The sequence below is a fragment of the Tiliqua scincoides genome, chromosome 1, assembly GCF_035046505.1.
Source record: "Tiliqua scincoides isolate rTilSci1 chromosome 1, rTilSci1.hap2, whole genome shotgun sequence".
NCBI classification, from domain to species: Eukaryota; Metazoa; Chordata; class Lepidosauria; order Squamata; family Scincidae; genus Tiliqua; species Tiliqua scincoides.
This window is the reverse complement of record NC_089821.1, coordinates 98,188,259-98,215,515: the sequence shown is the minus strand read 5'-3', so window position 1 is coordinate 98,215,515 and position 27,257 is coordinate 98,188,259. Positions and strand designations below refer to the sequence as shown.

Here is a 27,257-nt window from a genome sequence, read left to right as displayed (position 1 = left end):
CTGCTTAAGCACACCAAAAGAGCCATATGGTTGTGTATTTGCATGTCTGACATTCACCAAACCAGTTGCATCATCACCCGGCAGTCTACCACTGAGACAGAAAAATGGGCACTCAAAATGTTTTTGAGGTCTAATCTAGGCAGGATGAACTCCCCCGGTGTCATTTTGTTGCCACCCAAGCCCTTCCTTTTCAACAAACAAAGCTAGGATCCAGTGATGACACCTTCAGCTATGCATGACAAGAATTTTGCAAAGATTGCTTGTTAAAACATTTTGCTGTTAAAAGTACAAGCATGCAATCTGTCTCTTGAACTCTAATTGGACTGCATGAGATGGAAAAACTGCAAAATACAGTGAATTAATCTCTGTCCAACAGGCGAGATCCTTTGGGAAGATATAAGCATTCCTGCTAATCTGTAATCTTTAGATGAGCCTAAAGGAAAAATGTTCTTATAAACTGCTTTACTCACTGAATTATATAAAAGGCAGAGATTCTGAGGAAGTGCATAATAACTAGTCTGTGCATGTGTGGATAAGACACACTGGGGAGTGTAGGGTGTCTTTCTGCAAGTGGAATTACTGAGGGGTTTACTTTCCAGTCTTTTTCAGATGAAAACAGGAACATGTGCTTTACAGGAAGTAACAGGAGCGGCTCATAACACTCCTGTGATCCAGCAGACTGCATTAAGTGCTGATCTGATGGTTGGCACCCTGATTAAACTTTGGAAAACAGGTACGGAACTTCTCATATTGGTATAGTTGGCACTGGAAAGTGTAGCTGTGAAAAAAAAATAGTTTGCTCTGCAGTGCTTTTAGTGGGAGAGGCAAAAAGGAAGTGAAATGCTTTCATTTTAAATTGGGCCAGATTCAACTCTATCAACTGAAAGACACTGGATAGTTTTAAGCCAACACAAGGGTGGCACTGGAGGTTAGCCATATCAGGCACTGGTCAAGGACCCAGGTCTATTGGAAGGCCTGCTTGGGTAGGCTGACCCATTGAGGTAGTGCTCAATCTGCCACCGGGTTGGCAGGGGACACCATGGCACACCAAGCTGTGCAAAGCTTTGCACCAGGACCTCCACCACCCAGCACCAGGACTTCTTGAAAAGGAGCAGGATGGAATCAGGCACTGCCCTTTCTCTTCTATTTCCTGCCTCACAGCCCAGTCCTGCCTGGGGTGCACGGCTGCAGCAGCGCCGAAAACTGCTGCCACCGCATCCTGCGCGCCTCAGCCTGCTGTGGGCAGCACCTTGGAAGAAGGGGACTTTCGTCCCTTTCCCTCAGGTAAGGGAAGTAGCCCTGCAATGGGGCTACTCACTTTACCACCAACAAAAAGGTCGGCGGTAAAGGCATTCGTGTAGGGTGCCGACCTGCCTCCTGCCTCCAAGCTCCTTCCCCCCGGCATGCCTCACACCCGCCCTCTCTCCACCCCCCACCTCCCCATCACACTTCCTGCCCGCCCTCTCTCCATTCTCCGCCTGCCTCCCCCCTCCCCGGAACACCCTCTCCCCGCTCCCTGCCCCCGCTTACCACGCTGTGGCTTGGTGGTCTGAGACCGCCGAGCAGTGGAGAATGGGCACTTGCCCGGCGCTCACCCAGCGTCAGCCAGCGCTATGCTAGAACAGGCACTGGCCCCGCGGTACGCCTCGCAGATGTGCCTTACAGCATGTTTGCGACAGTGCGTGCAGGCGGAAAGCTGGAACACCAAGCTCAGGATTGGACTCACAGAGAGTTATGCAGATATTCAGCCATTTTAATTCAGTATTGTATCAATATTCTAAATGGGATTTATTTATTTATTTAAATTTAATTACCTGGTCCAGATTTTTGAGATAGGATGGCTGTACATTTCTGAAAAATGAGCAAAAATGAAACAAATGCCTACAAAAAGGCAAAGGGCCTATCCCAGTTCTCTTTGGGCACAATCCTAACCAACTTTCCAGCACCAAGGTAAGCGCAATGCAGCTCCAAGGTAAGGCAACAAACATTCCCTTACCTTGAGGAGGCCACCATGATTGCCACCCAACTGCAGGCTGCAGCATATGCACCATTGGCACAGCTGTGTCAGTCGTGGAAAGCTGGTTAGGATTTGGGCCTTTGTCTATCAATCCAGGTGATACAGGCCAGAAGTAGCTCACAGCTACCTCCCAGCACTGCACCCTTGTCTCCAGGGTATACCCAAATTACCAGTTTTTTCCTCACATTGTGTGTCAGGAATAACAGCTGTAGTATGTACCTCATTGCAGTAGGTACATATTCATGACCTTTACCTCATTCAGATTATATTTCCAGAAGATTTTTGGAAAAGGGTGTGGTCCTTCATTAGTGAGATGCCAGGATACTTCCCTGGTAGTGATCCTGGGAATGTGGATCCTGGGAATCCTGGGAAAATAATCTCTTTGCCTCTTTTGCTGTCAGCAACATTTCTGAGGATGGAGGGACTTCTATTTGCTTCATCACAAAATGAGCTGTTCCTCACAAACAGATCAAGTGGGGGGGGGGGGAGAGAAGGAGGAGATGGTGACCTGAAAATGGCTGTCTTCTCATTTTCTCATGGTCTATGTCTGCCCTCCTCCTCCCCCCCTTCTGGCATGATCTTCCAGAACTGGTTTTATATAGGATTGATGGGCACCATTAATCCACTGGAAAGAAAGGATCTTTCTTGCTGTTCAAGGCAAGACCCACCTTGCTGTCCCTATATGAGGCTGCAGATCGTCCTAGCAAACAAATCCTTCTTCAAGGTCGTCAGGCTGGAGCCAGTGATGGAAGGTGACAGAATATAGACAGAATAACCAGGGTGACAGCAACCTGGGTAATATGCCATTCAAGTAAATAACTAAAAAGCCACACTGCTAAAGCAAAAGCATAGAAAAGTAAAAAGTTGTTTGACTTCATTTAAAAGCAAAATTGTTAGTCTCACAGAAGCTGTCTAGGCTTCAGTGTAAACACTCTGGAATGTAGAAAGAGATAGTGCAACTAAGCAACGAAGGAGATAGGCCTCATCTTGGCAGAAGAACACACGCCCTGGCAAGGACGTTTACTTCGCCTGTATTTACTTATAGCTTATATTCTAAATTCATGTTTTCAGAGCAAAGGGCACACATAGACAAGAGCTAGGACAAAATAGTTTAGCCCTAGATTGTAATTCACATATGGGGATATAGTAGTAATTAGAAGTAGTTCTTAAGGAACCAAAAGGTTGCTTGATTTTAGAAAAGTCTTAAGAAAAGACAAAAAGCTTTAGCTTTGCAGAGAGGCTCCACAGGTGTTCAATGTTGACATTAACACAAGGGAAAGGTATGCAGATAAGATAATGCTACCAGGCAAAAGCACATTGTGTCATCTCTTTTAATGAGGTTAGTAAGAAGACCTGTCAAAATAATTTTAATTGGATTGATGGATGTGAATAAGGTTTAACACTGGGTAAATGAAATTATAGCACATCCTACTGGTTTTTGAAAACTTTGTAATTCAATATGTTTAAATGTCTAATTTTACCTTTTATGGAAATTTATAACCTGAAACACACCTATCAGGTGTCTCTAAGGTTATCTATAGCCTATTAGGAGTTTGCCCCATCTATGATGAGGATTTTCAGCTAATGGGAAGTCTAGATTTTCAGACAAAGGACCCCAAAATAGTATAAAGGGTCCAGTTAATATTGACAATTGCTCTCAATGCTTTGGAGAGCAATTGTCTCTCCAAAGCATGGCTCTCTTGAAATCTGTTTGTGTACAACAACCACCAAAGATGCATCCAGACACATGCATCACTAATAAAAGCATTCTATTTATGAATAGTAGCAGCTAGCAGTCTCAATGCAAAAGGTGAACTAACCCAAACAACTTTGCTAAGCACATGTCACACTTGGAGCTTTGATGAGACCTGATGAGCTGAATGCATTTTTATAGGTGTTTTCATTTTTGTTGTGGCACCTTCCCCATTTTTTCCAAGGCCTGGTGCAAAAATAACTCTGCTTTATTCAAAAGGATGTTACCATAAAATTTTAATTAAGGAAAACATGGCAGAACATTTGTCAGGATTAGCCAATATACACAAGTTTAATTTGACCAAAACCTGACCTTTCCCTAGAATAGATTTAATGTAATTCTTTTAGCTTGATTTTTAGCTGCTTACGCGAACTTGAGGCAGACTACATGTGCTCCAGGTCAGAATTAGCAATTTATTAATTAAGGGCCCAATCCTATCCAACTTTCCCGGTCCGGTGTAACCACAATGCAGCTCTGTGGTAAGGGGACACATGTTTCCACACCTTGAGGAGGCCCCAGTGATTGCCCCTCCACGACAGGATGCAGCGCACGCTCCACTGGCACAACTGCACCTGCACTGGAAAATTGGATAGGATTGGGCCTTAAATCAGATAAATTTCAACTACTTATTAGCACTTCTTTAGTTCACAAGGCATGTCCCATATTTATTCCCATTGACTGATTCCATTCTGCAGTGGCTATTTCCTCTAACATATTTCTTGACCAAGTGTGACTCTGCACTATATGCTGAAGTTGTGCTTCTCACAAGCACATTATTTTTCAGCATATACCATGGGTCTCCAAACCCCAGCCCGGGGGCCAGATGCAGCCCGTGGCAGCCTCAATGCGGCCCATGGCCAGCCTCTTGTCCCCTGAAAGTCTCTGGCCCACATGGCCGAAGATGACTGGATCTGTGCTCTGGTTGCATCCGGAGGGTGTTCTAAGGGCCAGAGAGTTTGAATAAATGAGCCCATTCATTCATTTATTCACTCATCTAAGTTCCATCTCTAATTTATTTATATAAATTTTATATTTAAATTATTTTCCAGCCCTCAACACCGTGCCAGATATTTGATGCGGCCCTCTGGCCAAAATGTTTGGAGACCCTGGTGTATACCAATACTGTATGCCCTGTATACATGCCAAAGAGTCCTGGCCCAATTCAGGAAGAACACACTGGTAGGGCAAACATGAATGTTGCATAAGATGTGAACATGCCTTTAAACAAAATACACCTTTTGAGGCAAATCCTGAAACCAAGGAATAATTCCATGAAATCTTATGCTGAAATGATGCCACAAGACCCTTTGTTGGTTCTGCAAAAATAATGGTTGCCTTTTGATGTGTCCAAATGCCAGAAATTGTTGACTATGTATTGGCTTTTATATGTTGGTAATGTCTTAATTCTTTTGCAGTTGCAGCCCTGTGTGAGTCAAAGAAAATACAGGGCGCAATCCTAACTGGCAAGTTATGCTGGTATAGGATGCCCTGGAGGGTTGCAAACGTGCCATAAGGCGCATTTGCGCCTCCATGGGAGGGAGCTGCATCAGCGCATGCAGATGCGCCGACGTACAGAGGCTGGAAGATGCCTCCGCTGCAGCTCCCTTGCCGCCACTTGTGTTGGCGCACCCTTATCGACACAAGCCTAAAAGGTAGGTGTGGGGGACAGGAGGGGGCATTACTAGGTGGGGGAGGGAGGGGGAGGGTGAGCCTGGGGGTGGGTGCACTGGGAGCTGGGGCAGGGCTGGTACCCAGCGGTTATGCCGTATCCCAACCCCCGTCCCTGGGGCGAGCGGAGCAGCTTCCAGCCACTCAGCTCTCCTCAGACCTGCGCCACCTCCGGAGGTGGCTCTGGTCCGAGGAGACCTATAGCCCCAGGGGTAAGGGGAAGAGCTTGCCCTTGCCCCTGGCTGAGCTGCTGCTCGCTGCAAACCCGTGTTGGATGCAGCGCAAGCCTCCTGGCTTGCCTGCTCCAGCGCACGTTTGGATTGTGCCCACAGTTACATAAAGAACATACAAATCTAAGTCCAGGAAAAAGGTTTGATACAGAAGCAAATGTCTGAAGCATTCAGATAGAGGTTTGGTTCTGGTTCCATGGCATATTCATATACTGCTGTTTTTTTGTCATTAAAAAAACACACCACATAATTCTGGTGTGACTGGTTTAGTTGAATAGCTCTTGTCCTTATAGCCAGACCATGATGCTAATAATGCCAAGGCAGTATGTTTGAGGCCCAGTGTCATGGTTTCTGGCCTAGATGCCTTTAAAAAGGGATTGAACACATATATGGAGGAAAAGTCCATCACAGGTTACATGTCATGATGACTGGAGGCAACCTTGGGTTTTAGAGGCAGCCCATCTCTGAATGCTAGATGCAAGGGAGTGGCAACAGGAGACAGGTATCTTGTTGTCTTGTGTACTCCCAGAGGCTTTTGGCGGGCCACTGTGAGATACAGGAAATTGAAGTGGATGGGCCCTTGGCCTGATCCAGCAGGGCTGTTCTTCTGTTCTTATGACAGGGGTCTGTGGCAGGGCTCATCTGGCTTTTTGAGCTAGCTGGCTGGCTGGTCTAATGGCATGGCTCCTGTCCCTGGTGTCAGACATCCTGGTTTGATTCCTGGGGAAGGCCGTGCATGCGAGAAAAGGAGCCCATTCCTTTATTTTTTAAAATTCTAAATTTTTTGATGCTGGCAGTCCTGCTTTTGAGGCCTTCTGATATGTATACCCAACTTGCTTCTGAGGCCTATTTCCCTCTTTGTTTAACAACAATTAACAATTAAGCTTAATTTAATAGGAATTAGGCCCGTAACAACAATTCAGTCATCTGTGAATTGTCTTATTGTGATTTGTTGCAGAAGGACCCTTCCCATTCAACAAACAAGATCAACAGTTGACCTTATGATATCTAATATTCTTAGTTAGCCCTGAGAATAGTGTGCAGGAGCTATTACCAGCCCTAAAAAGGAAATACTGTGTGGTTCAACTGACATTCTGTGTTAATTTGACAAAATATTGTCAAGTCTACAAAAGTCTAAAACTAAAGGGTCCCAGTGTGTTGTCAGAATGTGTTAAAAACACACTGTCGAAGCTGAGAAGGTTCAGCTCTTGTCAACCCATGAATTGGTGAAATTCCATGTGCCTTGCTTCGAGTACCATGATGGAAGAAAGGGAGGCTGTAAATGGAATAAAGAAAAGATTTTCTTGATCACAACGCTCCTCTTCCTGGTTCCAGAGACTTGGGGAAAAAATCAATATTTTATTATTTGCTTATATCATTTCAATATTACGATATATACCATGGTCACCTGCAGATGGGGTTGCCTTTGAGGAATGTTCAGAAATTTCAGCTGGTCCAAAATGTGGAAGAAAGACATAATGGATATTGACCGCAGATAACACTGGTCTTAGATATTGCATTGGGTACCAGTTTGTTTCTGGGCCATATTCAATGTGCTGTGTTTTGTTCTCTAAATCAGTGGTTCTCAGACTGTGGGTCCAGGACCCACCAGTGGGCCGTGACCCAAGCTTTGGTGATTCGCAAAAGTGACAGGGCAGACTAGGCTATGTGCATCAAGGGTTAAACAAGCTGCTGCTTGGGGCAGGGAGCTCTGCTGCCCAATCACCATTATAGCCACACCCCTTGGCATTTATAAATCTGGCAACAGTCTCTAGGACAACTATTTTCAATCTTTTTCATCTCATGGCACACTGATAAGGTACTAAAATTTTCAGGGCATACCCTTTTTTGACAGTTGACAAGGCACACCATGCTGCCAGTGGTTCAAATTCCTCAATGTCTCTGCTAATAAATGACTCTTCCCCTAAAATCTCATGGCACTCCTGGGAACTAGTTGTGGCACACCAATGTGCAGTGGCACACTGGTTGAAAATCGCTGTTCTACGGCTTCTAAAAAGTTAGAGAACCACTGCTGTAAATCTAAGTGTGAATGGCCTGCAGCAAAGTTATTTGAAGGAAGCCTCTTCCCTTATTCACTCCGAGGTAGTCTGAGGAGGACTTCCTTAGTGTTTCCTTCTTTTACCAAAGTACAAAAAAAGTAAACCATATCTTAGGCCATCTCTTTGATAGCACCTTGTGATGTCCATGGCGGGCGGAGACCCCGCCCCTTTGGGTGTGCCCGAGCACAGGGGTCTTACCCAGACGATGCGCGCAGGTCGTCGGCAGAAAGAAGGACAGGAGGCAGATACAGCAGATTTGTACAGACGATTTACTCTGGTTAAACTCTTGACATTCATGGGGCCTGTGACGTCACAGGCCCCTTTGCTTTACAGAGACACGCGGCTTCGGCGAACAATATGCACGTTCCCCACTCCTTCCCAACCCCTTGCGGGTTCCAGCAGAGTTCCCCGACCGATGCCCGTCGGAAGGAGATGGGGTTCCCAGTGGCTGCCGTAGCATTATCGGGGGTCAGCTTAGCTGTCCTCTGGAGGGCCCCCTGTACCTCCGGTCTTGCCCCTTGATGAGCTGGTCTCCAATGGGGGTAGTTGAGATGGGGTCCTTGGGGCAGTGGCCTCGCCTCTCTGGTTTTCACCCCCCGGGCCCCAGACAGGTCCAGCATTGGGTGGTTCCCAGCCTCCGGCCCTTCTCTCAGCTGAGGCAAGCCAAGTTCCCCTTGAAGCCTCTGTCGGCTGAATAAGGCCGGGGTGGCTACCCCCTCTGGCCTCCTCTGCGATCCCTCTCCCAACTGGAGAGGAGCAACCTCTCCCTAGGCTGTCCGGCCTCCTTATGAGGCTAGCCTTCTTCTGGTCCAGCCCCACCCCTTCAGCCCACGTGGCTGCTGACTGCTCCCAGGAGGCACTAGGGCCTACTCCCAGGGAAGTGACTTGCCTGGGATCCCAGTCCTGATAGGGCTCAGGTTCTACTCCCGAGGAGGCCCTTACCCCTGAGGAGACCCCTGCTCCAGGTTGATCACTGGCCTCCTGGGCTGGGCCTAGGTGACACACCCTTTCTTTTGAATTCTCTGACCAGGGAAGTTCATCAAACACAGTGGTTCTCTAACTTTGGGCAACCATGGACAACTGTAGGTGCATTCGGTTCCACTGTAGAACACCGAGTGTGCAGACACAGGAGGACATGGTGATAGTGTGATGACATCACTGCAACATTGCCAAAGGCTGCTGGATTGCTCCAATTTCGGGCCAATTGGAGCAAAGAGAGGGTGGGAGGGCTCACGCAAAGACCAGTGAAGCAATGAGTGCATGGTGCTCCACTTGCTTGCCAACTGCTATTCCCAGCCAATTTACTTGCCAACTGCTACTCCCATGGGTTGGGAACTACTGATCTAGCAGGATCTCTTGTCGGCTTCCAGAGAAAGATTAAATCTTCCTAAAGGCTTCCGGACTTGTCAGACTAGCTGGAGTTTTGTTCCAATATAGCTGTCTGCATTTTATTTTTTCACCTTTGTTTTAATTATGTAAGCCTCTGTGGGAGGCTGTGTGTTCACTGCAGATTAAAGGTATCTAAATGAACAAACAAATGTTCAAAAAGTGGGAATGATAGAGTACAGATTTGGAAACTTAAGCTGAGATGTGCTAGTTTAGGGGTCAGAGCTCTCCCCCTATGTGCCTCAGGCTGCAATCCTATACACACCTGGGAGTGAGTCCCATTGAACTAAATGGGATTTACTTCTGAGTAGACATGCATAGGATTGTGCTGTCAGTTACTCACTCCTGTTTGCCTGCATTTTGTCTTAGAGGTGGAAGTGAGCAACTGAAGTGCAGAAGGGGAAACCTGAGAGAATTTTGGTCACTTACTGTTCACTCAAGAGGTTGTTGGCATCCTTCAGCCTCAGAAGACTCTGGTGTCACGCTCTGAATGGTAGCTCTGGAACAGAGTGTCCTCTCCAGTGCGCGAAGCCTGGGTAAAGTGGGTATGGAGGATAGACTGTTACCCATGCAGCAAATCCCCCCTCTCCACGTCACTGAAATGGTCCAATGGAAAGGCAGAGGCCAATACGGTTTGTTCCAGCAGCGTCGCAGGAGTTGCCAGAATGTGACTGTGTTCAGCCATGAACTGCCTCAGGGACTCCGGCTCCGGATTTTGCCTCGAGGTTGACTCCTGAAGCCTTTTCCATAACTGGATGTAGCCACAAGGCAGTGGAGGTTTGGGATCAGAGTTTTCCTTCTCTCAGATGAGCTGCCTTCCCAGGCTGACGAGTCCCATCTACCTGGTGGCTCTTACGACAAGTACAGCCAAACTGAGGGCCTATTCTTATCCCCAGCCCCCAGGGGATACTCAAGAGGGAGACAGTATTAATGGTGGTCATTAAAAGGACCCTTGCTTTGTGGACTCACAGTTTCCTTTGGATAAATCCTTGACATCATGGGTTATAACCCATGAGTTGTAAACCCACGTAGGCATGTAGACGGCTGCTGCATTCTTTCTCTCATTAAAGTGCTAAATATCAGTTAGATGTGATTGAGGGACTATCCTACTAGCTGAAAATGTGTTATACAACCCGCGATAACAGGATTATGCTCAGTGAGTAGGCTGTAGCTACTGCCTCTGGAACCAAACATTGAGCCAACAATGAATTTAGGAAGAGATACTTGCTTTGCCCTCTGGAGAGCACTTAGCCTAATTAACTAAAGTGGTATTATGAAGTCTCCCATTAACACTAGTACCCTCTGGACAGTCCAAGAGCTTTTGGGAAGCAGCCCCCACTCAGCATAGTTGCTTCCAGGGCTGTATAATATTACACAAGATACATTGTTTTCTCAATGTAACCCGGATGCAATGAAATATCTGCTCCTCAGGTCAGGGTGGGTTTTTAACAGCCTTTGGAATGAGCCAAGCTGCCAGACTTTGAAGCGCACACACCCTGGAATGTTTCAGAGGAAAAGGAAGAGTGAGATAAACTTACCCTTTCTTCAGTTCCACTATAATATCTGTTTACTTACTGAGTTTTGGTGGAGTCCACCCATTGGGTGGTTTGGGGATCTAAATGACCAAAAAACAAAACAAAAAATCCAGCTTCAATTACAATAGTTTGACTCCTGAAACAGCATTTTTCCATGGCTCAAATTCAGCCTTATAAACGTTTTTTAGGAGGGTATACTTCTTGGATGTCTCAGTTATAAATCTTATAGCACAATCCTTTACATGTCTACTCAGGCGTAATCCCCACCAAGTTCAATTGGGTTTACTCCTGGCTAAGTGTGTATTCGATTGCCGCCTTAATAACCTTTTAACTTCATAAATAAAAAATAAATCCTGACATATATATCTACGCAGAGGCCTTTAATAATCATATTTCAGTTTACCTCAGGTTCTCTCAGCAAGGATTTCTGAGGTCACATTCTAATTATACTTCCTGTCTAAAGACAGAGAGATGTATTATGTCAGGAGGACACCCTGAGGGTGTTGTATTTATTGCAGAGGCTCCTAACTGAAGGAAGAAGCAAAACAAACACACAGCCTGGACTCTGCAGAAAAAATATTTGAGGTTCCCAGAGAACATGAGGTCAACAGTGGTATGTTGACCTGTGTTACTGATTAAGCACAAGGAGACCAAACTGAAAAGGAAAACAGAAAACATTTGCTAAAATAGAAAATGCACTGAGAGATGTTACGGGGCATGTAGTCTTTGTCGTTGTGACAATATGTATGGTATAGGACTGACATCTGATTAAAGAAGTTGGGCAGCACAATCCTAACTTGGGCTGTAACAGGAGGCCGGTGAGCCTGTGCTGTATCCAGCACAAGTTTGGGGCTGGCTAAGGCTCGGTCAGGAGCAAGGGGAAAAAATTCCCCTTACTTGGGGGAGTGTTGCAGTGGCCCCACTGGATCTAAAAAGGTGGCGCAGACCCGAGCAGAACAGAGCAGCCTGAATTCACTCTGCACCGCCCAGGAATGGGGCTAAGAACTGGCATAACTCTTGGGTCCTGGCCCCGCCTACTGCTCACCACCTGCCTGTGCATGGAAGTGGCCCCATCTCCCACTCGTCACCCTCCCATGAAATTGGAAGTGGTTGTGATTGTGATTTTTACTGACTCTGCAGTGTGAGGAGCCCTGTGGGGGGGGCTCCACGCACCCCTGGGAGGCTGCTGCAGGCTCTGGTAAGCGGCAGCAAGCCCCTGCGCCGTTCCAAAGCGGTGTGATCCGGCAGATTGCATCACTGCCTTCCCCCCGCCGCCGCACACACTTACTGCAGCTCAAACTCTACCTGAGAGTTTGAGAACTGCTGTCCGCAGGGATTGCACATGGTAAAAGGCCAAAACAGACATTTAAAATGTGACACAGCTGGGATCAATGACCTAAAAAATAATTGTTACAAGGCCCAATTCTACCCAACTTTCCAGCACTGATGCAGCCACGCTGATGGGGCATGCGCTGTATCCTGTGGTGGGGTGGTAGTCATGGAGGTCTCCTCAAAGTAAGGGAATGTTTTAATTTCCTTTCCTCAGGACTGTATTGCAGCTGCATTGATGCTAGAATATTGGATAGGATCAGGCCCGCAGTATTTTTTTAATGCCTATCTCTCTACCTGTTTCCCCCTAATACCTACCTGTTTTTATCTACACAGAATTGTTAAATATTTTCCTGTTCTACAGTGCTGATGTTCTATAGGCTTTTTTAAAAAAACTTTTTGCTGTTTCTCTTGTAATTAATGATATATGATTGGATTACACGTACATCATGAGTAGAAATATAGGTGATACCAAATCTGAGCAAGTGTTCACATCTTCACAGGAATGCAGAACTGTAATACATTGACTCTTAGATGTCAAAACAAACACCCACAGATATGCTCATACTCACCCTTTAATTCTTTAAGATAGTAGCAAGACTCAGCAAAACTAGAGTTTTAGAAATGGGCTACGGCAGAATGCCAGATGCAAGGGAGGGCACCAGGATGCAGGTCTCTTGTTGTCTTGTGTGCTCCCTGAGGCATTTAGTGGGCCACTGTGAGATACAGGAAGCTGGATTAGATGGGCCTGATTCAGCGGGGCTCTTCTTATGTTCTTAGAGTTATATTTGTAGTTTGTTCAAACATTCATGGCCTGAAAAAGTCATGAAATTTTGATTTCCCTCCCCTATTATTCTTATGTGGTGTCTCTTTCTTGTCAGAGTGCTGTCACATGTTCAGGTTTATATATAACCATGTCCAGTGAAATAATTGTAAATTACATTCTTTCAAATGACAGATAATTATAAATGTGACTGCGTGATGAGCTTATACACAAGAATGTGTCATCATGGGACAATAGGGAATAGGGGCATATGTAATGATTTCTCCTGTCAGAAAAATATCACATAAATTCATCCTGAGTTGTCTTTTCTGTTCTGTAGAAAGTTACCTTGTTTTACTAGCAGAAACAGGAATTTATCAAGTATTAATTTCCCTGATATCAGTTTAGTTTAACTCATTTTGCCCAGTCCACAAGTGTACACATTTGGTCCCTGTTTTGTATATGCAACATTGGGCAGAAATGATTTCAATTCCTTAACCAGTCAAGAAAACGTATTGAGAAAAGATATAAATGAGCATTAAAAACTGCCAGCGCATTATATATTATATGCCCATTTTTCAAGGACTTCATCAAGAGATTTGGAGAGTGGAAGATTCAAAGCTTCTTTCAAATAATTTGGGTTAGTCTTAAGAAAGGAAGACAGAGGGTAAGGATTAACAGGGGAATTGTGTCAGTTCTGTCTGAGAAAGGATTAAAATGATGCAGCTTCATTTCGTCTGATAGATATTGTTTTCTAAGCCTCTTTCAGGTACTCAGTGAATATGCATTGAGGGGATTGAGATGGCAATCCTGGTCCTAACCCTAAATTGATTCATTTTAAAGGTCTACATTAGCCTTAAGGCATGCACAACTACATTCAACTGTATTTTCAGAGTGTTCAGTCATGAAGAGAAAGCCCTGCAGCTGTATCCACATAGGGTCTTTGCAGACTTTTCAAATGGATGGATGTAGGCAGGCTGAGGGCTGGAAGTGCTCCTATGATACCACCAAATTCTCACCAAAAGGAGATAATGAACTTCTGAAAGATATTCTGGCCTTGTTGCTAAGGGTAGAGTGCCTAACAAGGTACAGAAAGTTGTGGTGTATTGCCCTGTAGAAGAGAATTTCAAAAGTTGTAGAGAATGTTTGGGAAACCAAAGCACTTATGGGACAATAGTAGACTAACACTAGGTATGATGGAGGATTACCTTTCTATAGCATGAACCAAAGTCTTTATTGACAGCCTCTCATTTTGTTGCATTAAACTTAAGCGTGAGCTTCTCAAACTGGGGCATCGTGACATCCCAGCCTGAGAAGCCCTGTCTCTGCCCACTTAAGGGATGGGGAAAAGGGAAGGCAGTAACATGTTTCCCAGGATTGTGCTGTTGCCAGGACTAATCAGGGGTGTCACCTTACCTGCAGTTAGCATCGGCTTCTGAAGGGTGCAGGGAGCCCTGCAGAGCCCTCTACAGGGCTCCCCACACCTCAGAAAAGCTAAAAATAGTGATCATGACCCACTTCTGGTTTCGAGATCACTATTCTTAGCTTTTCTGAGGCATGGGGAGCCTCAGCAATAGTTTTATACCTGAATAAAGCAAATCTTCTGAATTATGTCTGAGATGTCTGAGTATGAAGTGAGAAAAAAAATCTTCCTAAACCTAAAGCACTTGAAGGACTAAACCTGAAGGACTGTGCTGAAGATCATCTATTATGAATAAATACTGTACATGTGTGTTTGGGGAAGAACCACTGGGATTGCACTTGCTGGTCTACCTCCAGTCTTTGCATGGTCAAGATCCCATTTGCAGGAAGCCTACACTGAGTGCACCTGAACAAATATAGCGCCCCCCCCCCCAGCATGTGTGATCTGCACTTTCCAGCTTTACAGGATAGGGATTTCATGTAAAAAAACCTGTATGCATAAACCCTTGTGCAAATGGGACATTGAATACATTAACAGCCCAATCTTATGGACTTACCTGCTGGTGGAACTGCTGCCAGAGTACAGGCAGGAAGGCCGCAGAGGCTCACTGCGCACCTGAGGATGAAGGAGCACCCACCAACAATGGTGAATTCATGGTGGATTGGGTGGAAGAACTAGGTGGAATGGGGAAGGGCAGGAAGCATTACAGAAGGTGGGAGGGGATGGCACCCGGCATGGGCGACTTGCACTGCTTCCTCACCCCTTTCTGTCCACAGATTTGCACCAGCTAAAGAGCTGGCATAGGTCCCAAGAGACACATTGACAAGTGGGAATAAGAGGAGGTAAAGGGAAATAGGAAATACCTCTCCCAGGCCTCCAGGCCTCCCCCTGCTGGATGCAGCACAAGCCTTTTCAGCATAGCTGCAACAGCAGAGGGTAGGGGTGGGAGAATGAAAGGACTGAGCCCAAAGTTAGGTGTGGAGTTTCCAGGCACCATTCTCTTCTCCAGGTCTTCCCTTCTGCTATGCAGACATCCATCTGCATAGGGCTCCTGACATTAGAATTAAATGTGCTAGTCTACATTGCCGAATATGCAGTGGTCTCCTGCCTTGGACATTTTCACACCTGAAGTGACAAACTAAAATCATGCACAATGCTGTGTGTTGGAACTCTTCCTTTTATAATGGCCTCTAGTTGGAGAATTTTTCATCCCAGCTTTCAAACAAAACAAATATATCAGTGGTGTTTTAATCTAGAGATTAATGGAGGTGGGCTGCGGTACTGTAAACTAGCTTTGGTTTGTGGACTGGCTGACTATGAGCAGAGCAGAGCACTGTTCAGCATTAAAAACAAAGTGAGTGAGATCTCCTGACATCGTAAGAAACTCTAATGCAGTAAATGGGAAAGGGTCAGGACACTGTGCAAAGCCACCAGCATCCTGTTGCTGGCAGCAGCCTGCTTGACATCCCCTTTGTGGTCAGGAGAATCATCCCTCATGTCCAGTGAAGGAGGTGGCCCTCCTTGCTGACTCCTGCTAATTGGAGAGCTACCGACAGTATCCATCACTGAGTTTGTGTTGAGTCAGGCACATGAATGTGGGCTTGGATCATTTTCATTTGCTCCAGGGAAATTACTGCAATTGCTGCAATGTGGATTTTAAATCAGAGTCTGGACAGCATTGCTACGCTTTTGGACTGTCGCCTGCGGCATTCTGTAATTTACAAGATTTCAGTTACAATTTTATTTAAATGTCTTTTCCCTTTCTGACTAGCCTCCTGTACTACATTTTCCTATGCAAATTGAGTTCCCTATTTTTAAAACAGGCAAAACAAATATATCAGTGTTGTAACCTGGATTAATCCCTCAGGATAAAGCCTGAAAAGATTTCTGAAGAAGACAAGGCATTTGTTTCTTATTGAGACTGACATTTTCTTACTGAAATAGATCTTGTAAAAATGTAAGGATTAAAAAAAAAATAGATTTATCGCAGCGCTGTTACTAATGTAACTGTATATTGCTCTGGATAGTTTGATAAGAACAGCTGTTATTTTATGCTGAAATCTTTATCTCCCCCATTTTCACTTTCCTTGCATTTTTAGTCTATTAAACTGTCGGCTTAAAGCATTTTAAATGAAACTGAAACATTAATTTAACAATTACTAGTTTCTGATTGCCAAGGATAAACCCTCTTAGACACATGTTAAAGTGCACCATCTTGTGGTCAATTGTAAAATACTATAATGTTCCTCCTTATTACAGTACTGAAATCCTAATGGATTTAATGAAACTAAAAACAACTTCCTAGAGCTGATTGAATGGAATGTTAACTTTGAATCTTAAACTTTATAGGCGTAATCCAGCAAAGTTAAGCACTTTCAAATTCTGTTGATTTCAGTGGGATAGATTGAAGTGTGTGTTTAACTCTCCCATTAAAATCAATAGGACTAAAAACTACTTAATTTTGGTTGAATTGTGCCCAGTTATTCCAATGTTACATTGGGTGCTATATCTGCTGCCAGCACTAAGGATTCAGTGGTCAGCCTAGTCAAGCAGACCTTCTGACCAAACTTGACATGATGTGAAAGTTCTGTGATTGGAACTTCCAATGTCTTTTTCTTTTTTCTTTTCCAAAAACCAATTACAAGCAGCCCAATTTGTATTGGGGCCACAGTGCAGGGGTGGGGAGAATTACCCACACCAATTCCTTAACTGAAATACCCCAAGCTGAAATACCCCAAGCTGCCATTACCCGCAGAGGGGAGAATTTACAGGCATAGATTGTACCTGTGAGTTTTCCTCTCTGCAGGTAATCGGTGGAGTGGGGTGTGGTTTGAGTTGGAGTTGTAGTGTGAGCTGTGAGGAGGGGAAATAACTTCTCCATTGCATATCCCCCTCCTAACCCCTGCATAATTCCCCTCTGAGGCTGCTTTTGAAGAAAAATTAAAAGACATCAGGTGTTCCAATCACAGAACTCCTACCCCTTGTCTAACGACACTGAATTGAGTGTTTGATAGATCTCGGTTTTAAAATTGTTTTTAATGTTTTATGTTTTAAGATTAAGTTTCTGGTCCCTAGGATTATGGATAAATTTGGGTCGTGTTCAGAAGTTATGTACGGTACTTTGAGCAGTTTTCTTCTCAGAGGAGTGACCTCTTTGTATGAGCTTCTAGGTGGCAACTTGGGAGTCTCTCTGGCTGAAAAGTGAATTGGAAGGAAGGAATCTCTATGAGCTGCTTTTTGAATAGGGCAACAGGCATGCTGTCTAAGGCAGGGGTCGGCAACCTGCGGCTCTAGAGCCGCATGTGGCTCTTTCAGCTGTCTGCTGCGGCTCCTCCCGGTGAAAGTGGCAAAGGGGGTAACAGGAGGCACCTGTGTTGGGAGCGCAGGCTGCTTCCCTCCACCCCCTGAGCTCACTGCCCTCCTCTCCCTTCACCCCCACCTGCCCCGCATTGGTTTCCCTTTTCAATTTTGCCCGCTCTGCAGGCTTAAGCTCCCTGTTTTTCCCTTCCCCAACTCTCCAGCAGGACGCCCTCCTCTTCAGCCATTGCGAGCCCTTGCAACCCGCCTTTCCCTGAGCAGGTCCCCACTCAGGGCAAGGAGAGGCTTTTCCTCCACAGCAGAGGAGACATCCTGTGTGTCTACTCAGTAGTAAGCCCCATTACAGTGGATGAAGCTTACTCCCAGGAAAGGGTGCCTGGGATGGCAGCCTTGGAGCCTGCTCAAGGCCAAGCGCAAGGACGGGTGAGTGGGAGCCCGCGCAGGTCTGTTCGAGAGTAAGCCCCAATGTAGTCCCTGGGCTACTCCTAGGAAGGTGTGGAGGGCTGTAGCCTCAGCCTCCTCCTGTGCAGGTCTACTCACAAGTAAGCCCTGCTGTAGTCCCTGGGCTACTCCCAGGAAGGTGTGGAGGGCTGCAGCCTCAGCCCCCTCCTATGCAGGTCTACTCACAAGTAGTCAATGAGGCTTCCTCCCAGGAAAGTGTGGACTGCAACCTGAGAGCTCCAACCAACTTGTCTGCTCAGAAGTCCCATTGTAGCCAATGGGGCTTACTCCCAGGATAGTGTGGAGAGGGTTGCAGCCTGAGTGAGGGAGGGAGGGAGGGAGGGCAGGCCTGTGGCTGCCCCCCCTCTTCTCTTCCCCACCTCTGGAGTCTGTGTCCTTTTTTCCTTCCAGCAGGGTGCCTCTGGAAGGTGGGGGGAGTTCGTTAGTATCCTTATAAGATAAGCAGATGTCATAACCGCCATATGTATTGGAATCCTGGAAGATCTGGTGAGGAGGTAGATGTGGTGTCAGCAGTGGCCCCTTTAAGGGTGTGGGTTGTAGAAGGAGTGCAGGTTGGAGGTAGGAGAGGAGACTTACTGACTTGGATACACTGACTGACTTTGGAATCTGACCTTGGACTGTGACTTGGCTTATTGACTTTGGACTCTGCCCTGGATACTCTGACTGACTTTGTGACTAAGACTGCTGGAGACACTGGAGTTTGAAGTGTGGCTGCTGTGCCCAAGACCTGCTGATGACCCAGGGTCTGCTGTAGTGGTGGGAGGCTGCTGGCAGGAGAGAGGAGCTCTGCAGGTTGAATAGGCGAGCTACCCTGGGGGTGGGGTCCAGCAGGACTGCAGGGCAGAACCAGCGTCATTTGTTGGGGGAAAGAAGGGGAGCTAATTTGCTTAAAGTGGGCCTAATTCTCCAGGCAGAGAATGGCCTTGGAATCAGGCAAAACACCATAGAGGACCAGGTGTCTGAACACACAGGACAAGAATGTATGACAAAACTAACTAAAAGCTACAAGAGGGGGCTACATTATAAAAATGGGACCTATAAGAGCATAAAGGTAAAAAAAAAACAACTATATATGCAGTATTATCTTCATTTTAGATGTCAAAAGGGTTTTGTGGCTCCTGAGGTTTTTTTCCCTCCAGAAAACGGGTCCAAATGGCTCTTTGAGCGTTTAAGGTTGCTGAACCCTGGTTTAAGGAATCATGAAAAGAGATTGGAGGATTGGAGCAGGGGGGGGAGGGTGGTGGATCAGAAGGCAAGGCTTCTTGTAGAATAAGCTACAGATTTGTAAATGTGGGCCAGGAAATGAGTGTCAATTACTTCCTCTCTTTCCTTCAGTATCTTAACAGGACTTTACAAAAAACAAACAAACAAACAAAAAAACACATTACTAGCATTCCTTAGCCTGGTCCACAGGTGTACACATTTGGTCCCTGTTGCATACATGCAACGTTGAGCAGAAATGGCTTAGAACAGGCCTGCATGTCTTCTGACACACCAAGCCAAATTCATTCTGGCCTGCCAGATGCATACCCGCATCCTCCATTTTGAAGTCCCTGGCTGGCAGAAAAACCAGAAGGTTTATTGAGTTCCTGGTGGCCCTACCAGCCTTAGCTGGTGGGCTTTCCTCACCATTGGTGGTTGTAAGCCTGCCTTGGAACAAAGTTGCAGCTCTGAATCTTGTAAAGTATGGTAGTTGCTAAATATCGCAAGGAGTTATTAAAAAATAATTTAAAAATCAATATTCATCAGCTTCTGATAGATCATTCTTCAGTTCAAACTTTGCTAATTAAGTAAGTGCAGCTGTGCCTTTCATGGCATGAAACAAAAAGAAACGTAAAAGGCACATTTCCAAAGCCACTGTGTTATAAAGAAGCCTTGTAATGGAGAGCCAGTCAGCATTACTGTATAGGGCGAAAGTGATGAATAACCTTTGTAGAGTGTGTGTGTGTGTGTGTGTGTGTGTGTGTGTGTGTGTGTGTATTTATTTATTTATTTATTTATTTATTTATTTATTTGATGAATTTTTTTTACCCCACCTTTCTACCACCCAACAGGGCACCTTTTACAAGGTAAAAGGAACACACAATACAGCAAAAAATTAAAACAATATTAAAAACAAGAAAACCTAAAACAATAAAACAAATCAGACCCCAATGGATCACCAATTTAAATCACATTCATTAAAAATAATTCATGTTACAAGTTGTAGAGAATGCCATTCTATTGCAGAATCCCTCCCTCTATGTCTTGGTGTGATTTTCGTCTCTAATCTACTGAGCTAAGAGAACAAAGTTAGGCTATATCACACCGAGCCCAGATCACTGAGCACCATTCAGGTGCTACAAATGGATAGTACATTATGTACTGTCTCTTAACGCAGGTCTACTCAAAGTGCTGGTTTGTGAGCCATTAGCTGCTGGTCTGTGGTATATTTCCAGGAAACAAAGAAACAATAATATGGCACAGATATGGTAACTGTCCCTGGCACACTGGGGAAAAAAATTACCATTTCAGATAGTTTGGAAAGCACCATATTAAAGGACATCCCAGACTCAAGATGTTCTGTATCCTCTTTCCTGTGACTTAGGAGAAACCGTGCTGCAAGCCCATGTTTTTATCTTTGTCAGTGACCTATATAAGGCCCAAATCCTAACCAAGTTTCCAGCACTGGCATAGCGGTGCCAATTAGATGTGCACTGCATCCTGCAGTTGGGTGGCATTCACAGAGGCCTCCTCAAAGTAAGGGAATGTTTGTTCCCTTACCTCATAGTTGCATTGCCCTTATGTCAGTGCTGGAAAGTGGGTTAGGATTGTGCCCTATATTCCATCTAATAACCTGAATAACTGATGGAGCAGAAAACCAACACCTGTACGAAACCTGTATGAGTAATCAAAAGTCAACAGATACACTTAGCTCTCTTGTTCCGGTCTAGGAATACCACAGATCACTACTGTCTGTCCCACTTGTTTTGTGGTACTCATATCCCAGGTTAGTCAACCATACTATACAATGTATTGATGACTCAATTTATGATACAGTCAACAGATCCTTCCCACTACATGATTGGGGTCAGGAATACACGTCCTTTCAACTCTCATGCTGCACTGTTTTGGTTCACATGATTTCAAGGGGTGGACCAATTAATACTGAAGTGAGAGAAACTGTCCCGATGCAAATTGGAACAACATTCTAGGAGGTGGATGTGACTGCTCACAGCCTTCCTGAGTTTGTGGGCAGCGCCAGCCATCCATGCCAACCCTGAGACAGCAAAGGAGTTAAGTACAGTGGCATACCCAGGGCTTCTGGTGCCCAGGGCACCACCTGATGTTATGTTGCCATGCAGCATCATGATGTCATCAGTGTGCTCGCAGGGAAGCAGTTAGAGCATGAGCGTACGCTTGGCAGCTGGCAAGGCAATTTTGCCCAACCAGCTGCTGATAGGGTGCATGCACTCCAACTGCTTCCCAGTGGGGTAATACATATTGAAGAATTAAGTAGTTGGAGGGTAAGCATGCGCTCGGCAACCGGCCAGGGAATTTTGCCTGACCAACTGCCAACAGGGTGCATGTGCTCCGCTTTCCTGATGAAAAGTTGGAATACGAGAGCACACTTGGCAGTCGGCTGGGGGATTTCACCTGGCTACCGACCGGCTGGGGGATTTCGACCAGCTACTGAGAGGGCGCATGTGCTCCAACTGCTTCCCGATGGGGAAGCAGTTGAAGTGCATGCTCTGACACCCCCCGATGGCGCCCAGGGCATGCGCCATGTTTTGCCGCAGGGGCAGTACACTCCTGGTTAAGTCTCAGTAAATCCATGCTGCAAATGCTCCCACACAATGGCTGAATACTGTCTAATATCAAACTGAATTCTAAAGACCTGTAATAGAATAACAAATAATTGAATAAAGATAAAGCAAGCAAGCAAAGTCCCCCCCCCCCCCGGTTACTTCGGTATGCATTACTCAGCTACATACATACTCAGCTATAAACAACCAACCATCCACCTACAAATAATTTTATCTTCCATTTCATTCCATGCCAGCTCAATGGAATTACTGATGGCAACCATAGCAACTACTACTTTAGGTTTCAGTTCCTCTGATTTAAATGTGATAAGCTGATTTTTGGACAATCACCACCAAACTCCTGGTTCAGGAGGGGAACCTGGCTTAGATGGTACTAGAAGAAAGAGGATAGTTGTATACATTATGAGCTCCTTGTACACATGATTGGCTTTAGAAGCAGGAACCAAACCACGTTTTCCTGTGATATTTAACAAAGATTGTTTTAGAAGTTCACTCTGAAAGTCACATGTATTGGGAAAGCCAATATTTATTTGAACCTACCCAGAAATGTCATCTATTCTAAACTATCATAAGTAGCCCTGAACGGTATTTTTGATAAGATCTCTCAAGTATCCCAACGCTGGAGTTCTCCAAAAGAGACTTACGTAGGAGATGATGAGCTGTCATCTGTTAAGTGGCACTTTGTCTTCTGACTCAGCCCTGAATGGGAGTTTGGAGGCACCATTTTTAGATGAGAAACAAGATTCAGTTCCTGACCATCTGCGGCTATTTAATATTTCATGTTGCTTTTCATAAGAGTGGTGGGAGGTGTCTTAGCAAAATGCCAGTGTGGCTAATTATCCTGCTGCCCACTTAAAGCTTCAAATCTCTTTATTGAGAAATAAAGCATGCTTTGTTTTAATGCATTATACGTGAACTACCACACACCATGTTGTGTTTTGCCGCACATCCAAAGTCTACATTACATTAAAATATATTGTTCTTCTGATTATGGTGTAGAACATGGGTCTCTAAACTTTCAGCGGCCAGGACAACATCAATCAGTCTTGCTCTGATGGTGGGTTGGAGTGGGTCAATTATAGAAAAGAACATGTACACTATGCATAATTCTAAAAATTTTCATAATGGGCTGCTTCCCCTCAGCTGGGCTCTCTGCAAGAGTGCTCCAGGCTATCAGTCACTTCATTGAGTGAGGGGAAGAAGGTACATCATGGTGAGTAGGAGGGGTGGAGAAGAAAAGGGAGTGGGGGGCTGTGCACATAACACCACTAGGCTCAATGCGCTCATCAAAATGTGTTGGTGGGGTGGATGAGGGCTGTAGTTTGGAGACGCCTGCTATAGAACAATTTATTAACTTGAGCCAAGGCTGATGAGATTATAGGATTGAGAGAGACTTTTACCTTAGAAGAAATCTTGGAAACTCATTGAAGGGAGGAATAGATAAGCCAAGGCTGGCTAGCTAGTTAGAGCAAATGTATAACGGGCAGTGCAATCCTAACGTGAGTTGGAACAGGAAGGCAGGCATGCCTGCCCTGTATCCAATGCAATTTTCAGACAGAAAGCAGCTCAGCCCAGGGCAAGGGGAATTGCCCTGGGGAGAGCCGCTGCAGCCCCAATGGGTCTACTTGGATTTCCGCCACCTAAAGATGTGGCACAGATTCAAGCAACCCAGAGCTGGTCTGAGCTGCCCAGGAATGGGGTCAGGATTCTGCAAAACATCCTGGCCCACCCACCCCCCACTTCCCCACTGCCTGCCTGCCCTCCCCCCAGAACACCTCTCCCTGCCCTCCCCACACACAACCCAGGCCCCTGCGCTGGCTGAGCTCAGCCGGCATGGACTGGTCTTCCTCTGCTGCCGCGGAGGCTGGATCTGGCCTCCATGGGCTGGCACACCTCTGTGCCAGCTGTGCGGTTGTCTTTGAGGAGGTGCAAACATGCTTTATGGCATATTTGCAACCCTTTCAGGCTGACGTAAGGGACTTGCACCAGCCCTGCGCAATCTCAGGATGGTGCTCTTAATACTTTACAAAACAGCTTCTTATATGTTTTTCTACATAATGACTTGGCCACCTACCTGCTAGAGTGAGGGTGAAAACAATGTTCTGAATGGGAGGATAGTTGTCTGCTTGCAGTAGTAATAACCACAACATTTGTACCTAGGGATGAAGGAAAGGGCTACCAGGTCAAAATATTATGCACACATACAAATAGGACTTTATCTTCTACACAGATTAATGACCATATATTCCATGTCTGTGAATCTAAGACCATTTATGGCCCAATCCTATTCTAGGTTGGTCCAGAGCATGTGTGGTGTTGATGCAGCCTCTGCTGCATGCTGTGGGCTGGCCAGAGACCAGGCAGTGCCAGAGAGTTAAATACAGAACTTTTACACTTACCAACTGCACTGCTCCCTAATCCCCAGTGGGCCAAGTGACTGTATGACAGCTGTTTTGTTGGCATGAATTCAAGTAGGTCCACCATGGTGGGGTATAATATATTGGTCCCAAGATCCACCCCAAGTGTTGCCCATGACATGCCCTTGGATCCCTCGGATCCCTACCCTGATCCTACAGTGAACCACTCTCATTACTTGCACTAGCATAGTGTCTGGGCAGTTCCGGCACACGTTGGAGCTGCTAGCTATTTGCACCCGTGGCTCTGAACTGCATGGCAGTGATGCTACTTTCACACTGCCACAATGGGACCTACTGCCACAGTTTGTAAGATCCACTATAGTAGGCCCTTGTTAGGATTGGATCATTAATTAGGTTCTTCTTGCTACATCTTCAGGAATGTCTGCAGACTGAGATGATAGAATTTCACAGGTCAGCACATGTTCTAACTCAAAATATTCACATGCTAAGGCTTCTAGTTCTAGTTTTTACTGATGTTTAGTATTCAGTTTTAATCCTTAATTATTTTAGCTTCAGGTGTGGTTTTGGTTTTTAGTGTTTTTTAGGTTGAGTTTTAGTTGTTATTTTTAGTTTTCAGTTTTTAACTTTGTTTTAGTGTGGTGATAATTAGCCCCTCCTTTCAGGATTGGTTTAGGCTCATTAGGTAAAAAAAAACTAGACCATGGCACCTAGCCTGAAAAACTGTTTATAGTTCAAAATATTCAACTCATGTGTCATGGAACATGGTGAAAATATTAAGTGGTTTTGCAATGTTTTTGCTAATATTGGTCCTTACACTATTTCTGGTCAGAAATTACTTCTCCAATTACTTCTCCAATTACTTCTCTTACTCTGGCTTCTGCACTGATGCGCGCTCTCTCTCTCTCTCTGTGTTTAATACAATCCATCACATTTTGCTGATTGCTTTTGTTTACTTTCTAAGTAATAACCTGACAGTCCAATCTTATGCATGTCAGAAGTCCAGCTGAGTTTAATGGGATTTGCTCCCAGGTACATATTTATAGGATTGCAGCCTGAATCTGTGGAGAGAGCCAACCCAGTTTGTTGGGCTTTGACCTGTATCTATTTCTCATTTCAAGCAGTCTCTCCAAGCTGTCTCAAAAGAACTGCTGGGGACGAAGTAAGATGTTGCATAGATCCTAACAGCCACTCCTGCTTTCAGCCCAAGTCCATCCAAATGACATTCAAATCTGGGCAGCAGCGCTGACAGCTTGTTAGAGAGAGCAGTATATTCAAACCTTAATTTATTATGAACTGCACAGCATTGATCCTACCAAAGAAAGAGATCTCAGATTGGTTGCAGAACACATAGCAGTGGTGCTGATGCCACTTAAAGGAAATGAGAGAGACAGCCAAGTCAATAGTAGTGAATACTTGAGCTAGTTGGTGGAGACTTGCTAAAATGTAGGATCTTTACATTGTTCGATGTATTTCTTTACTGTCTCTCAGAAGGCACCATCCTTAACTGGGTCACTCTGCCTGGCTTCTGATACACAGCTGGGTTATTCTTGTCATGTCCAGAATTAGTCACAAGCATTATCTGTCTTTTCTTTTCCAGCTGTTCAGAAATGTCACAGTAAGCAGATCTCAAACTTTTTTTCCCTTTATACATGTAGTCAATTAATTAAATTTCCCCCCAAGTTGCTTGATCAAAGCAAAAATGTATATTGTCAAGTCCATTGCTGTACCCCTAAAGCTGAAGGCATATGACATTGCATTACTGTATGTGTATTTATCTTATGAGACCAGTCACAATAAGTAAGTGAAATTTTAAGCTTGGAATGGATACAGTGATTTCTGCTAGGTAAATGGCAGCCCAGTTATATTTCTCTCCCCCACCCCAATTCAATAGGGCTGGCTCCCTAGCAAGTACACTGGTCATTGCAGCCCAAGAGTTTGTAATTGAGCTAGGATTGATTGCCTCTTTTTGTAGGACCAAGTCCAATAGCCACCCATTCAATCATTTATTTTATTTATTTAAATATATTTTATCCCACTTTTAGCACAGTGGCATGCTGTCTGTGTGATGTCAGCATTTATATATGCAGCAGTGAATTGTCCTGTGGCATCGTAAAGACTAACATCTTTATTGGAAACTGGGAAACTGGAGAAAAACCTGGGAAAAGAATCTAAAGTGGGCCTTTATTAGAACCAGCTAAAATATCACACAGTAGTGAGCAAACTTTTGAGTTATCCAGAATTCTGGATAACTACAGGTTGAGCTCCAGAAGATGAGTGAGTTCACCTGCAAAATCGCATTAAAGCAAATCCATTTAAAAAATAATGTCCCTTTCCTGGGCAATTTAAAAACAGCCTTGCTGACCTTTGTGATGTAAGACAAAGTCATTAGGCAGACAATCCATCAATCATTCTCTCTCCAGACGCTTAGAAAGGCTTCACTCAGAGCCAGCAACCCCTCTCTTCACCAAAACAAAGTGATTATCATTCTTACACATGCTCAGGGGGAAAGGAGGGGTCACTTGCCTTGGAGTGAAGCTGTTCTAAGTGCCTGGAGAGAGAATGATTGATGGATTGTCAGCCAGCTTCCCTCTCTCACTTTAAGGAGGCTCTCTCGTTTTTAAATGACTTTTTTCCTTTAATTTATAGGGCCCTTCTCATTGTGTTGAGATAAAAGCACAGGTGAAAAATTCATAGGTTATACCTGTAAACAGCAGAATCCTATGCAAGTCTACTCAGAAGTAAGTCCCACTGAGTTCAGTAGGTTTTATTCCCAGGAGTGTTTATAGGATTGTAGTCTAAGAGCTCAAGCCTAGGCATGTCTACTCAGAAGTAATTCTCATTATAGTCAATGGGACTTACGCACAGGTAAGTGTTGATAAGATTGCAACCTACAACTATTAAAAACTGCAGACCTTGGTTTTTTCCCCCCATAATGCTCAAATTTGCCTCTCCCTTCTGATCTGCTTTGTTTGGCTTAACATCCAGCCTGAAGACGACATCTGTGGAACTCAAAAGTTTATTCATTGCTCTGTGATATTTTACTTTGTCCTAATAAAGGTATGGCTGTACTTTGGATCATCTGGACAGACTATAAGGTTGGAACTACATGCCATCTTGGCAACAGCTATT

General features: G+C 45.0%; 1 protein-coding gene across 1 annotated transcript in view; it reads left to right on the top strand.

Moving 5' to 3' along the window:
* Nucleotides 1-714: 714 nt before the first annotated feature.
* ACVR1 (activin A receptor type 1) overlaps nucleotides 715-27,257 on the top strand; it is a 141,620-nt gene continuing 115,077 nt past the window's right edge. The window contains exon 1 of the mRNA XM_066612013.1: nucleotides 715-733. The gene's annotated coding sequence lies outside the window, so the exon portion shown is untranslated. The remainder of the gene's footprint in view (nucleotides 734-27,257) is intronic.